The 15,781-nt window shown below is 35.9% G+C and overlaps 1 protein-coding gene across 1 annotated transcript in view; it reads left to right on the forward strand.

Annotated features, from left to right (window-relative positions):
- The first annotated feature begins 3,569 nt into the window (after positions 1–3,569).
- Positions 3,570–15,781, forward strand: part of LOC113226276 (glucose dehydrogenase [FAD, quinone]) — a 71,129-nt gene continuing 58,917 nt past the window's right edge. The window contains exon 1 of the mRNA XM_026458841.1: positions 3,570–3,685. The gene's annotated coding sequence lies outside the window, so the exon portion shown is untranslated. The remainder of the gene's footprint in view (positions 3,686–15,781) is intronic.

Consider the following 15,781-nt stretch of genomic DNA (forward strand, 5'->3'; position numbering starts at 1 on the left):
TCCTGGCTGCAACAATTCCACATACACGATACTGTCTGTTAGCCACACTGACATCGGTTTATTTGGATCTCGCCTTCTTACAGGTGCTTATAATACATTTTGTATTGCCACCCGTAATAATAGAATGTACTTGAATATACTACTATTGGGCATCAATTCTAATGGTCAATGATAAAACATTTGTCTTGCATAGACATGCGGTTAAAGCAATTTACAATCTAGGTCCCTGAGTGTCGTTGAGAGATAAAGTTTAAAGAAATTAACATTCTTGTACTGGCGTCACAATACATTTATGAAAATGTAATTTATGTTACGAAGAATAATATATTTTTTCTTATAAAACAATGATAAGCCTAACTTTAATACGAGAGATAGAAATAAACTGACTGTTATTGACAGTCACCTTTACAAATTAATTTAGGGGCAGTATATAATAATTTTATAACTAGGCATACTTTACAAGGTAAGGCGTGACTTCACACCTGAACAGCTTTTAAATCTGTATAAAGCACAACTTCGATCGTACATGGAGTACTGCTGCCACCACGGCTCTGCCCATTGCCAGTTAGCTGCCTTGGACTCGGAGGAGCGAAAAACAAAGAGACTTATTAACAACAATTCTCTTGTGGAGTCGAAGCTCCAAAATCTCGACCATCGCAGAAAAGTAACCTGCTTGTCGGTTTTCTATCGAATACATTTCGGAGGGTGTGCGCAGGAACTTTCCAATTTAATACCACCCTCGCCGTTCCTCCTCCGGTCGACTAGAAGGTCCGGAACACTCCATCCTTATGCCGTTGATGTACCACCCATTCGCACTAAGCGCTTTGCTTCCTCTTTTCTAATGCGTGCAAAGGAATGGAATACTCTACTTCTGCTTCTGTATTTCCCGAAAAGTGCAATTTGGGGCTATTCAAGGCTAGAGTGAATAGGCATTGTTTTAGGCAAAGGCGTCCCATCGTCGCTTAATATCAGGTGATATTATGGCCAAGCGTGTGTGTATTATATATTTAAAAAAAATACACTTCTATAATAAGAATCCGGTTGATATTCAAAATTTGCCATTTACAAGGTTTGAAACCGTCAACTACTGAAACAAAAACTTCAGGATAATACTGCGTCTGTAGTGGAACGGTTACCATTCTGGCCTGCCAGGTCACGGGTTCGATTCCCGGGCCGGGAGTAATATTTGAATGGCCTACATTTATTTTTCTCGTGAGTATGGTCAAATTTGTGGTCGTCTATGTGTGTGTTCATGGCACCCGCAACACATGGTTTCGCTGGTGCGTAGCTATGAGAGTGATTTAGCTCTTTCACGTTGTCTCCATCCATAATGTTTGAAACAAATATTGTTAATGATAAACATGTACAAATTTTTATTCACAAAAGGCATCTCCTAGAATTTCTTACTCATTCTCCTCAGGGAATATGCCTTACGAATGAGTAGTAGAGTTTAACCAATGTGAGGATTTCCAGTATAAGTTGATTACTAATGAGATAAAGATATATTATAGTTTGAAATTAACTAAAATGAGCTTCAATAGCGTTCCTCTTTTGTATAGCTAATACGTTGGGCAACTTAGCTGCCGGCGTTTGGATTTCATTAATTAGCCTAATAAAAATGTTTCAGGCAGCAATAAGGGCTTCGGCGGCCAGCAAGATCATTTCGGCTGGTCTGAAAGATGACAGTTCACTCTGGCCGTAATGATTTCCAGGTTAAAAGGAGAGTTTTGGAAATAATTTCACTCCGAAAATGGTTGCGTAAGTAAGTAGCGACAAACGTTTCCTGACAATCGACGAGATATCCAGAAGTTACAACAAAAACGAAATCGGATTCATTCACAATTCCGCTACGGTGCACTAAGTGGAACAAAACACGGCACAGGCCTAAAATAGAACAAAATTATATAACAATGTAATAACAAACTGTTTTTTAGACGAAGCCTTCGCCTTGGCGCGCTGTGTGCTCACTCGACCGGTCAACTTGTGATCTGATCAAGATGTTTTGAAACATTTCACGGCTCTCAAAATATTTTTCACTTTTCGACAATGACCCATTTTCAATTAGAAGCCATGTAATTAGCAATTATTTGCTAGATTTTTTGAAAGTTTTGTTTATGTTAAATAAAACTCCATTCAACTATTTAAATTACCGACCCATCCGAAGAACAGAGGCTGATGTAGTTATACAGCCAAAATATGATAAATACATAATCTCGTTATTTAAAATAAGGCCTATCTGTGGGTTTTTTCATAATTTTTATATCTTATTCCGTTTCGGACATACAAAGTCGAACACCGGTCGATCTGATATCCATAGCGAAGAACAACGAACTTAATGCACAATGCACTACGAATTAGCAGTCTTGCACATAGGCCTTTGTTCTACGGATGAGTCGTTATCTTTATTGTAATCATACTTAGATATAATACTTGAAATCCATAGCATGGTGATAAGCAATAGCGTGTTAACCCATAACAACTCGAAAAATTGAGATTTTTAATGTCAAGTTGTAGCTTGTCATGTCATCTAGATTTTACAAACTAAGAGATTTGAAACCTCCGTATATTTAAATTGTAACAACAGTTGAAATATATAATGTAAATATAAAGCCGTAATGTGAGCATTACTGCGTTCCGGTTTTGAAGGGGCACATGGGACTTGTCAACTTACGTCTCAGGGTGACTGGCGCAGTGACAGTGCCACTCAGAGCTTTGCGATTTAAAGCTCTGAGTGGCACTGCAACTCTTATGGACAGGCGTGTAGCTTACCATAAGGCGCACGACTTGTTCGTCCCGTCACTTGATATTATAAAAAAAAAGCTTTACTGCTATTAAACTTTTGTTTCACTATATAGTTTTAAGACTCTTGTAGTGCAAATTTTGGTCAGAACCTTATTATAGAACCTTATTTATTTATTTATTTGTATCTTCGTTTCGACATTCATCAGTGCTGGGCGTTTTTCATGAATTAGAAACTTTCCGTCCACTTTCCCGTCTACTTTTGAAATGCGCGCTAAAATATTATATTTAAAATGACCATAGACAATATGACGTGAAATTACCTTAGTTCCTTTATTTTTTTCCATCCTGTAAGGAAATTACAGGCACTTGTCAATTTATGTCTCAGATTTCAGATCTTTGTGATTTATAGCTCTGGGTGGTACTGTAACTGTTGGTATCATAAAAAAACTCACCAAACCACGGAAACAATATTTAGGCGCCATTTTTTTTAATTATATCAAGTGACGGGACGAACAAGCCGTGCGCCTGATGGTAAGCTAAACGCCTGTCCATTTTCTCAAAACTATGATCATGTTGGTTGACACGTTTACAATTTGTAATAACATACATGACAATGACATTGGTGAAACAATGCTTATAAATTAGGGATAATTCCGCACATTATGTTTTGAGACTTACAATGATTCGTACGCCTCTAGATCACTGAAAATGCGACCTCGAAGTTATAAAAATCTCATAATTATTCATTCTTCTCAAGTCGAGATAAAGGTACAATCACCTGAGCCTGGTCTCGCGAGTTGCATTCTCGTCGCAGTGCGCTCCGCAGCTTTGCGCTTTATACACGCGTACGCGCAACCTAGGTCAATTCTGAAATACGGCTTTAAGTTTTTTTTCCGATTGTTCAGTTTTTTGTGGCATTAAGTGTTTAGTGAAGGCTTAGAAGGTAGGTTATTTTATTTCTTTTATTAACATTTTTTTAATTGATAAACCTGTTAAATATCATAAAATAATTAATTCATCAAAAATTTAAGGTTTTCCGTAAAAGTGAAAATATGTTATAAATTAGTACAACAAATTAAACATAGAACTTATACAATAATTAATTAAATTTCACAATTGTATAATATAAAATACAACACACGAAAATCAATCTTAGTCAAGAACATGCCTTTTACAATTAGAACATTAAAACCACATAAAAAGCTGAGAAATTAAAACACCGGCACATTAGCACCAGTCGTGTGGTACAAAAGGTACAATAGGAAGATCAAAGGCCTTCCTTTCATATCATTCAATGCCTGCGTTGCAATCATGCGCTCTAATTTGTGGCGTGAAGTGGTGCATTTTTTGGTGATATAATTAAACGTAAAAACTTATAATAGGAACATTATCGCTAATGATTGCGGAGCTGAGAGCTTTTCTGCAGATTCAAATTCAAAATGTTAAAGTCATACTGCATTTGTTTTTGAAACTGTGATACGAGATGTTTAATTTAAAATCAAATTGCGACAGAAAAAACCAGCTGTACTGATATTAAAAGTTATATCAAAATTACCTGTTGTCCCCATACAATTTTAACTACGAAATAAATTAAAATATTTCGACACACATAATTATTAGCAATTGTACTAAAAATCTCATCAATCTCAATCAATCAATCTCATAATTACTATCAATAAAATATGTCACAAAATTAACAACTATCACCATAGTAAAATTTGTATCTTAGTATATCTATTGTCCTTGTAGTAAAATGTTTACTATAGGGACACAAGCTTACGGGGACGGATAGCACGTTTGTTAAAAAATTTACTACAAAAAAAATTGTAACAACTATCAGCGGTCACCATGACAAAAGTTGTTCATATTAATGAGTCGAATCACCTCTACTGCATTTTTTTCTTTTTCCATTCCCCTCAAAAAAATAATTTGAAAATATTACAAAAAATTTAAATCACTGACTGCATTCTTTTGGGAGTGACCCCTTTGTAAGATTGTTGCCACTATGAAGTTATACTTCCTATTTCATACTTACCGAATGGTGCTGTGCTTTCTTGCATTTTAAGTTAAAAATGCCGTCTTCCAGTGTGAAGTCACGCTTCTTACACATGTAAGCAATTATGTTTTTTAAACGACTTCAAAAAATTGGATGTTCTCCATTCATCAGTATTTTATTGTGTACCTGTGTTACGCGATTATTCTGACATTTGGGTAGACATTTTGATAATTCTTTGTTGTTGAAAAGGAGGTACCTCACTAGTGCTCCCATTCAAATTTGAAGGAAATATTCCACTTCTAAGGGTTATTAGGGGATAAAGCCGATCTATTGAATTTCTTCCATTTTCTGTATTAATAAAACTTGGCGTGGATTGTTGTCATTCCAATGAAAATCAAATATAGCGAAAAATAAGCTAATTTTGAGCTCGGTGTTTTTATAAAAAGTTGTTGTCTTTTAAACTATCACTTGATTGGATCTCAGTTGTCTCAATAAATAAATTTTATTTCTATTTCTTGAAAACCCAACGACTATGTTACAGAATAAAAACTTAAATAATGATGGAGAGCAACTTATAGGTCCTCACGAAAGGAAGGATATACATGTACCATTTCCTCGGGACTCAGTCGACGCCGATACAGGAACGACTGAAAATCAGCGTCTGTTTCGACCGAGATTAGGCATATTGCTGAGTCGTATCCTTTTCCTCGCTTGAGCCACTACGCACACTTACTAACTTAAATTAATAAGTCACTTGTTGTTTTCTTTTTTAGTTGTAAATTTTAGATATAAGTGTGTGTAGTGTTTCAAATTCAGTGAATAAATTTCTTTCTTTCTTTCTTTCTTTCTTTCTTTCTTTCTCACCAACAGACACACATTATGTTGAAATTAATGAGCTTTAAATTATAAATAACTAGTTAGAATACTAGGACAAATTCGCAACACTAATAAAATAAATATCTACTCACCAAAAACATATTTCTAATAAGACGCTACACCGATGCAACACTAGAGTTAAAAAGGTCAATATCAACCTGCTTGGACAATATTTTTTTACTGTTTTTCGCACCTAAGAGAGATGCATTCTGCCGAAAGTTCGAGTGACAGGAGTGAGTTAAACCTAAGGGTCTTTGTAGGGGCTCTAAAGGATATCTTGGACACGAGTTCCGGGGAGTCCACGGTACCAGAAGCAATTTGACGCAAAAATACAAGGTCTGTAATTTGATGTTGCACGTACAGAGGCAAAAGATGATGTTTCTGTTAGTTATTATTTCATTGTTTCTTTTCTCCTTTCACGCTCCTCATAGATTTCTAAGTCAATAATCTGTGTAAACTTTTTTTGAGACCATGAGCTCCCGTCACCCTGAGACATAAGTTGACAAGTCCCATGTGCCTATAATTTCACCAGCAACCTTACCGTATTAGAATTGATATGTTTAAATCATTACTCGTCCTTGTACTGAGCACAGGAAAATAGTTAACACAAGTTTCTACGTGAATTTTAAAGAATCCATTTAAAAACATATCAACAAAAACACTAAGTACATACAAAACAGCACGTTGCTAGCGTTGCCTATTGTTTCCAATGGTTACATCTCGCATTGAGCAACGCAAATTGTTATGTTGTCATTATTAATTACAACGGAAAGCAGCGTGGTGAACAGATAAGAAATATTTTATGGACCTTAATGTGTCGGTGCTTTACGCGACCACTGAACCGCGAAGAGGTGAAAGATTTATTTTAAGTGCGTTTATTTGGAGACCGGTGGTAGTCCAGTGGAAAAACGGTTGTCTCAGGTCGTCTATTCGAGTCCCTGTGACTTTGATGTACCTATAACTTTTTCTTGTAATAACGCACACACTTAACATAAGGAATCGTTGACAACACTTGGAATAATCTCAGTATAGAGTACTAATAAAACCGACCGCAAAATTTCGTGGAATTACATCTATTTGCCAAGGTTTATTGAAATCGGTTACCGAAAAGTAAGTCGGTTTATTTCGTCGGGAATATTTTCTTCAAATTTAAATTCACTGCTAAGGTACCCTCTTTCAAACAAAAAATCATCCAAGTCGGTTCACAAATTTGCTTTAATACAGCTTTGCAAATTTGCGTTAATACAGACAAATTGAGAACCTCCTCCTTTTTTGAAGTCGGTTAGCAAGTGAAAAATACCCAACCCGCAAATGTAGCCTAAACACTCTCTTTTTTCTAAATAGGTATAACAATGAAGGTCACGTATAGTTACGGAGGTCGTTGAGGTCAAATGCGCACTTACTTACTTTCCCACCATCTCACCTGGCAAAAAGTGACGATGAGGCCCACTATGGAGCATGCACATCGAAATAATGCCCATTCACTCTCGCCTTAAAATGATCCAAGTTACAATGTCCGGGGAATAAGTCCAATAGTAGCAGTACAGTTTCTTGTAAAAGAGTTTGTCCAGGGAAGTACTGCCAGCTTACCTATTTTATAATATGACCATTACTGCGTTTCGGCTTTGTATGGGGGCTGGTGAAACTACATGCACACGGAACTTGTCAACTTATGTTTCAGAATGATGAGCACAATAGCAGTGTCCCTCAAATATTTTGCGATTTAAAGCTCTTACTAACCACCAGACCAGACGCGCGACTTGTTTATCATAAGAAAAGTCTACAGGCAGGGAATTCCATTCCACAGGCGTTCGCCATATAAATGTAGAAGAGAAACACTTCGTGTGAATATTTGGATTATCCACAACATAGTGATGGAACCCGAGTCTACGTGAAGTCCACTGGAATACTCTCCATGATATATCATGTAGAATACCGATAAGCAGACAACTTTACTTCGTAAAGGAAACCCGCCCCCATATATTTATTTTTTAACAGTTTTAATATTCGTGCGAAAAATGTTATAATTGAATATTTTTTCCAACAGTGTACATGGTGACCTTTGACCTTAATTTTCACACACAGATCGAAATTTTTTAATGTTTGTTTCAAATTTCATGCATATCGCGCACTCTTGTTGTAATAAGTCCACATCTGCAAAATGACAACATTTCAGGAGAGAGGTTCAAAATATATACGATTGAATTAGTTGATAACCTTTTTATGCTGAAATAAGGGAATTATAAAGTTTCTTCTTCTTCTTCTTAGTGCGCCGCTTCTCTACGAAGGTTGGCGACCATCGTGGCTATTCTCATTTTTTAAACTGCCGCTCGAAAGAGGGAACGAGCGCTAAAGTTGAACCAGTCTCTCAGATTCTTCAACCACGAAGTTTTCCTTCTACTACGACTATGCTTTCCTTGGATTTTCCCCTGTTTTATTAGTTGAATCCGGTATCCGGTTGATCCGGTGTCTATTACAGTTCCCAGTATATCCTACATTTTTTCCCATTCGACGAAGAACCTCAACGCTGACCTTATGTACCCACGTATGCCAAGCGTACGTCTGTACAGCCACATCTTAAAGGACTCCAATTTTGAGCACAATGCTGGGGTCAAGGTCCAACACCCCATACTAAATATAAAATTTCACACATATGCATGATTTCTTTCATGTAGATGTTATTTTTATGAAAAGCACTTTTCACACACCGAGACTACGATCGATTGAGGAACGATCCAGTCATGCCATTCGTAGATTGTGCAATTTGAGTTGGTACCTAGAAAGCTTCACTGCCTCGGTGGACGAACGGTTAACTTGCTAGTCTGCCACGCAGAGGACCCGGTTTCCATTCCGGGCCGGAAGAAATATTTGTATGGAATATATTTATTTCTTTCGTGAGTCTGGGTGTAATTTGTGATTGTCTATATGTGTGTCCATGGTACCCGCGATACAGAGTTTCCCTAGTGCGCGGTTATGAGTGTGTGCCTTGTTATTTCTGTTATTATTGTTATTTTTCTATAGAAAAAACCAACCTCTAAGTTTCTGGAATTGCATTATTTGCTAAGTTTTATTGAAGTCGGTTAACGGAAAGCGGATGAATATATATAATAAAATTCATCCCCTAATTTGTCGCCTTTGACGTGAGATATTTTCTTCGAATTTAAATGGGACCACTATTGAGGTATCTCCTTTCTAACAAAAAAGAATTATCGAAATCGATTCACAAATTTCAGTTCAAAAAATCGGTTCAAAAAATATTGTTATACGATGTTATGCGATGTTATGAAAAATACAGTCATTTCGAAATAATTTTTTTTTTTAAGTCAATAAAAAAAGTATCCAATATCTACTAATAATCACTACTGTATTAAATTTCCCGCAGTGGAGTGTATGTATTTAGTTATTTCAAATATTTGTATGTTAATAAAATCCAGTGTGGTAATCTAAAAAGCAGCCAACAATGAATCATTTGCATTTTCAAATTCTCGTAGTTAATCATCCCAAATTGGTCAAAAGCAGGTTCGTTGCATGATGATATCCACGAATTATCATTGTCATGGGAAATTCTGCTATTTTTGTTCACTAGATTAATGTCGGACCAGTTGCCTAACCGCACCACTGCGGTGTGAAGATTTTGAATTGGGCAAATAGGAAACTGCTGGTTTGTTATTGCAACAAAAACAAGCCTAGAGTTTAGTGCGGGGTCCGCTGGTAATTGTGCCTTAGTCATAACACTTTTTATTACTAAGGAATAAACATAAACATCCTGTCATATGTTGGGCAGAAGTTAATTACAATCTGAACTGTCTTATCTTACTCAGTAAGTATTTCACATTCGCAACAATGTGTAAACTAATTTATGAGTAAAATCATTTATAATATTTTGTAGGTTTCTTTTTGTTCAAGTTCTTTACTATTACCGTAAACGTAAACGAGAAAAAAATACTATAGATTATAGACGCGGGAAAAAGATTGGACATTTGATATGACATGTCACAACTTCTTTAAAACCATTTTGGAGGGAAAGATCGAGGGGAAGAGGTCAATCTAGGCGCAGTTACATAGACCAAATAAAGCAAAATGCCGATGTCGTGTCGTATAAGGAGGTCAAGCAGCTGGCTTATAAGAGAGATGATTAGAAGACGCTCCACCGACAAAAATATAACCCTTAAGTTCGATGATGAGGTTTAAGGCCCTTTGGAGCTGTGAATATCATCGTTAATAAATAAATAAAACAAAGTAAATTAAATAAATAAAAAGTGTTTGTTGTTGATACATCACCATCTCTAAGTTCTCGGCCATTGTTAGCCACGCTGGCACAATGTGGGTTGGATACTTCACCCATATTCCAAGAGTTATCGAATGTCGACCTTATTTGACTTGCAGGTTTTCCTTCTAGTACAAATGTACGAAACTTGAAAATATTACTCATAGTTGCAAGCCGCCACGGGGATTCGAACCATCGACCATTAAATTCAGAAGCAACCGTTCTTCTAGTAATAATTTTAGAAATATATTTGTATTGATAGAAATGACTTTGCTTACTTTTCATAATTATATCCCTAGACGTATATATTCAATGTGGACCATCTCCATGTAAAGTTTGCTGAAATTTGCTGGCTTGGCCACAATTTAATGGACGATGGTACGCATTTTTATTTCAATAAATACGATCGGGACACTTAATTTCGCTTCGTAGATGTGTTCATCGAGACGTACATCATACAACAACTATTACGTTGTCCAATGTTGTTGTTAAGTCAAACGCCTTCCAAGCACCCATTGTGACGAAAACCGCCAATACCGTTTGTCGTCATTACGTGGCCTACTGAGTTTCAGGCACTGTTGCGTACCGGAATAAGGAAAACATTTTAATATTTACAATGAAACAAAATTGTAAACCAAAGAACACGGTGGTTGTCCAAAAAGAAGGACAATCAAGAGGCCGACGTTTCGACGGTTAACGGTGTACGAAAACATCGTGACAAAACGATCATTAATTGGAAAATAGGAATAGGAAGAATGGTAAAGTAAGGGCTGTAACAAAAACACACCCTACATAAATTACATACAGGTTAACAGGTTAGACATGTTTACAAAGGATCTTACCCCAAAAGGGCCTGCATTTTCTACAAATATTATGCTGCTTTACAAAGAGTCTAACTCTTACGATCGTCACGATTCAAAATTTCAAAGTAAGTGGCCAGGAACCTGAAAAAAGAGAGATAAACAGCTGGGATGACAATGAAAGAGGACGCGTCGCCACAATTTCAATAGGAACTTAAACGGAAAAAGACAAGGTCTTTCCAATAACTTTAAGAAAGTAAAATGTGTTATTTCGTAAGTAAGTAACATTTATACCTTACAAGGTACATCAAATCTAACAGGTAATAAATATCAAATGTTATGTAAATCTATCACCCTTACGAAATTTTATAGGTTAAAAAGCGTTAAGCTTAAATTGACCGATTGTGGAATTTGAGAAATCGCAATGTTTCTATAAATATAATGTCTCTCTAAATAGCCGTAGAGCTCCTTGTGAAAGAGTTCGTCCAAGGAAATACTGCCACATTACCTATTTTTGCCGCAAAGCAGTGGTGTGAGCTTTACTTCTTTCCGGTTTGGAAGGACTTGACAACTTATATCTCAGGGTGACGGGCGCAGTGGCTGTGCCCCTAAGATCTTTGCGATTTAAAGCTCTGAGTGGCACTACAACTGTTAAGGATAGGCGTGTCGCTTACCACCAGGCGCACAACTTGTCCCGTCTACAGTTCGACAGTGCTTTGTTTGGTTTGGTTGGTCGGTTGGAGCTGTGAAGTCCAGGCGAGGTTCAACTTCATCCGTGGAAGAGAACCTCCTGGATATGAATTGCCAAGCTCAATCTGGAAGTCTTGAAATAAGCTTCAGACTCTGGGTGGCCAGAGCTTCAAGGACACAGAACATTTCTTTAAAATAATTTAAACTAATTTTGTCTGTATAATCGACTGAGAGACTATAGTGCCAAATTCTTTAGATTATGAGTTAAGGCTTCAAGTCCCTCTACCCCTGGTATTCCTCTTACCAGCTGACTCTATACGTAACTTATATATAACTGTCGAACTCTCAATGCGCTACTCCTAAACCCAATAAATCAACACTCTTCGTATTCCGTGGTTTTACATAGAAAATGGAAGTTGCTTCATATGTTTTGCACTATAATATGCGTTTAATATGTATAGGTACTACGTATTGCACAAACTCTTCTCTAACTCGTAACGCACATCATAAATTGTGGTGCAAACGCGCTTAAAACTTATCGTTCAATTTCACAAGAAAGTTGACGGCAGTTATTTCGCTCAAAGTCCGATAAACCCAGCTATTTTAAACTATGTGGTTTTGATAGAGGTTAGAAATAGGGTACCGTACTCTAATACCATGGACCCATAACTCAAGACGACTGATACTTGACCGACGAATGATAATTTACATACTACAGGTCGTAACTTTGAAAAAAATCAACATTCCGTCTTATGTCTAGATGGCGCTGATCATAAATTATAATATGAAAATGGCTCTTTAATATGAAATATAAGAAGTCAGTTTTTTCCTTGTAATATTATCAAATATTAATCACTCTGTACACAATATAATATTATCAAATATGCATATCTATAGATGGCATTGTGTGTTACAAAATAATTTAAAAATTAATTCTTGCTAATATGGGTAGGTCTAAACAAAATAAGAGAATAGCCGACAGTATCCATAAAAATCTGCAATAAGCGCCATCTAGTTGATTTGTTTATATCACTAGAAATTAGAGTAGGTGGCTTTGACAAATTTTGTCAATGTACAACAAATTAGTTACAAAAATAGCTGTTTGGTATTTGTCGCGACATCTAGTGTACCAAGAGGTACTAAATTCCTGAATTCGCTGTTTTGCTTCGCGACTAGCAGTCCTCGTAGTGCATGCTAATACAAAACAATAAATTATAATATAATAGAATAGAACATTATACATCATTGGCAATGCATATTGGGCTCTTCATACGTTTTTCAAGGAACCTTGTTCAACATGCAGATTACGCCACGATATTTTCCTTCGTCGTTAACGAAAGGTATTGCTCCAAAACATTCACGAAACGCACGTTAGACATTGAAGTCTAATGAAAAAGCAGCTGCAGCAAGCGGCTTAACTAATAAAATAAAATAAATTAAAAAAATAACAAAACGAACGGCGATACTGTAATAAAGTACAATAAGCTACTGTAAAAAAAAATAAGAACCAGCGTTTGCCAACCTTATCTAGCTACGTACCCCTCGGTGAAAAGTGCTTAAATGTCTTAAATATTCGTAACATCACATTGTATAATGTGCCAACCACACCAACTGATTTCATATTAGGGAATTACTTGTACTATGAGGACCTCTGTTCCGTTGCCCTCAACGGAACAAGAGAGAAGTTCATTTTTTTATAATATCAGTCGTGGTAAGCTTAATCACGCCAGTCCATAACAGTTGCACTGCCACTGCGCCCGTCACCCTGAGACATAAGTTGCCAAGTCCCATGTGCCTGTAATTTCACCAGCACCCTAACCCTTCAAAACCGGAACACAGTAATGCTGACACAGCTTGGCGGTAGAAATAGATAGGGTGGTAGTACTTCTCTGGACAAACCCTTGTGAAGGAGCTACTTCTAAGCAACTGCTACTAAGTTAGATTCGATTAAATTATATTAGCTAAAATTCTCAGGTATTGTCGAAAATTAACGAAGCATAAAATAATTACGTGGCTGCGTACAATTTAACAAATTGCCCATTGCGTTGTGTTACAAACTATTACAAATGACTTTTGTTTGGTTGAACAGCCGTGAAAAAATATAAATTTCCTATTGCTTACGGCAGTGTTGCCTAATCTAGGGTCACCGACAACTGGGGGGTCCGCGAGCATCTTCGTAGGGCTTCACAGATTAACCTTTACACTGTAGAAGTAAAAGCCAATCGTGCTACATTGTACTATTGTTTTGATTTGTTACAATCATAATAAAGAGATACATTAAAATGCTACTACAAGTTAAAGCTGATAAGGTATAAAAATAAATGCGTGTCGCTTACCACCAGGCATATGATTTGTTGTCACTTAAAAAAACTCGAATTTTAATTGAAAATTTTATTGAATCACCACTAATCAATTTATCATTCGTGGTAAAAGTTACCACGAATGATAACATTACCATAAAATATATTTTTAATACGCTTAGTATTTACAAAGAGAAATTGTTGGAGTACTAAAATCACAACGTTTAATGTGAGAGAAATTAGTCGGTACATTTTATGCATAAAAATAAATAAATGGAGAGTTATAAAATTTCCCATAATACATTGTTGTTTGGTGTAGCTCGTATTATTTTTATAACCTATCTAATCACCTGTTACTTTATTATACGACGGGTACGTTAAGCCAAATTTCAACAATCTTTGCTAACACGATTTTATCAATTTCTCAGCTACAGACTCTATTATCGTCAACTCGATGATTCTGGAACATTACATTCACTCATGACTAATTACAACAATAACATGCATTTAACTGGCACTCAATTGGATAATTAAAGTTTAGTTTTGTTTATTAAATTACAAATTTTCTAGAATATAATTATAATTTAGTCACAATTAACAGGATATATACTATAATTTATCTATAGCAAGATAAACATCATGTAGCCAGCCAAGAGCACCTCAAGCTTGACATTTTGGATTTTACACCTTATTATCACGTGTGGCATAGAGTTGAAAAATTCTTTCAATTCATTTAAAATGAGAAGTTTGACGTTCCCTTTGCCCTGTTTATGTTCATCAAAAACAACACAAGTTTTGAAACAAGATAAAAAAAGATATAATAAGGCTCTGCAGAATTAACTGTCGACACATCCACACACACAGTGAGATAATGTCACTATATGGCCGGTATTCTCGTCTTTATTAACCGACTTCAAAAAAAGGAGGAGGTTCTCAATTCGTCCGTATGTTTTTTTTATTTGTGAACCGATATTGATGATTCTTTTTTTGTTGGAAAAAGGATACCTCAGAAGTGATCCCATTTAAATTTGAAGAAAATATTGCACCTCTAAGGGTGGTAAACTAGGGGATGCATGACTTTTGAGGTCGGTTTTTTTAACCGGAGGTTGGGTTATTGCATAATAAACACAGCCCAGATGTAGAATTTTCTGCCTGCTAATGTGTTTCCGAGCACATACAACCCCGAGTATTTTGAAGGTATCACTAAGTAGGCATCTTCTAGGCAGGCTCGTTCCATCGTAAACCTTTACTCGAGGACTTGGTAGTGCTGAAGTCCATTTACCTAAAACAAACAAGATAAAAAAAATAATTAAACAGAACTTAATATGGAATATACCTAACAATATGCAATATTTTGGGTTCATTTCTAATATACTCATTATTATATTGGTACACAGAAAGGGAAAAGCTTCAAGGGGCTTAGGACTTAGACTTAGGCTTAGTTTTATTCGTCTTTTAACATCAACACAAGAACTCTCCTCATATTCCCCGCCAAAAATGTTTAACAACAAAAACTTTTCTTCACCTGCAGCGGCATCTAGCGGTATAATTGATAACCACAAAACCAAAATGCCAATGAAATGACTCTCAAAACAAATACTTGTAATTGCAACATACGATTACAATATTTATCAACTCGCGACCTCTAGCGGCATAAGTAACAACCAGGAAGTTTAAACTTATATTAAAATTGCGATCTTGACTACAGGACTGATTATTACATAAATTGAAAGCTATTATTAATTTAATATTTATGTTTATTTAAGTAGGATGTGGTCAGATTTTGAGAAGAACTTGTATTAATTTTATATTTTCGTTTTTAAAGGAAAATTGCCAAAGTAATAGGATCCGCTTCAGCGGGCTTACGCATTATACAATTTTCCACAACAACCTGTTCTATGTCGCAACTCCAACTTCACTTTTTTTTTTGTTGGCTTATGTTCCGGCCATTATGTCAAATTACTTTTTAGCTTCAGTCGAGCGTATTAATCTCTACGATTTATTATCATTATTTAGAAAAACGAACTTTTACTTAAATATTTATTGATGTAGTAAAGCTTGCTAGTTATATTTAAGTCGATTTTTTTACTATTGTAAGCTTCTATTATCT

Source organism: Hyposmocoma kahamanoa, unplaced genomic scaffold (genome assembly GCF_003589595.1).
Source record: "Hyposmocoma kahamanoa isolate Upper Pololo Valley unplaced genomic scaffold, ASM358959v1 185, whole genome shotgun sequence".
Lineage (NCBI taxonomy): Eukaryota > Metazoa > Arthropoda > Insecta > Lepidoptera > Cosmopterigidae > Hyposmocoma > Hyposmocoma kahamanoa.